The following is a 361-nucleotide window of genomic DNA, read 5'->3' on the forward strand; positions in this document are numbered from 1 at the left end:
GTGGAGGGGGAGTGGACTGAGCCACCCACGGGGACGCTACCTTGCCTCTGGATTTTTCCGTGGCCTTTTTCAGAGGCTTTCATTTGATCATCAAATAACCGCTCAGCAGTAGAGACCGATGAGGACAATTAGCTCCATTTCACATATGAGGACGCCAAGAAGCTGAGGTGCGGTGAGGCAAAGTGGAGCGGGGGGATGCAGTGTGTCAGAGCGGTCAGGAGTGTCTGCTACTCTGACACTGAAACTGTCTTTAAAAAATGTATATGGAACACCGCGAACTTGTGTGTCATCTTTGCACAGGGGCCACGCTAACCTTCCCTGTATGTTCCGCTTTTAGTTTGTGCACTGCCAAAGCGAGCAC

General features: G+C 51.5%; 1 non-coding gene across 1 annotated transcript; it reads right to left on the bottom strand.

Moving 5' to 3' along the window:
- Positions 1 to 255: 255 nt before the first annotated feature.
- On the bottom strand, positions 256 to 361 carry LOC122216725. The gene has a single exon (XR_006201073.1). It is a non-coding gene; the product is annotated as a U6 spliceosomal RNA (small nuclear RNA).

The sequence above is a fragment of the Panthera leo genome, chromosome A3 (genome assembly GCF_018350215.1).
Source record: "Panthera leo isolate Ple1 chromosome A3, P.leo_Ple1_pat1.1, whole genome shotgun sequence".
Taxonomy (NCBI): domain Eukaryota; kingdom Metazoa; phylum Chordata; class Mammalia; order Carnivora; family Felidae; genus Panthera; species Panthera leo.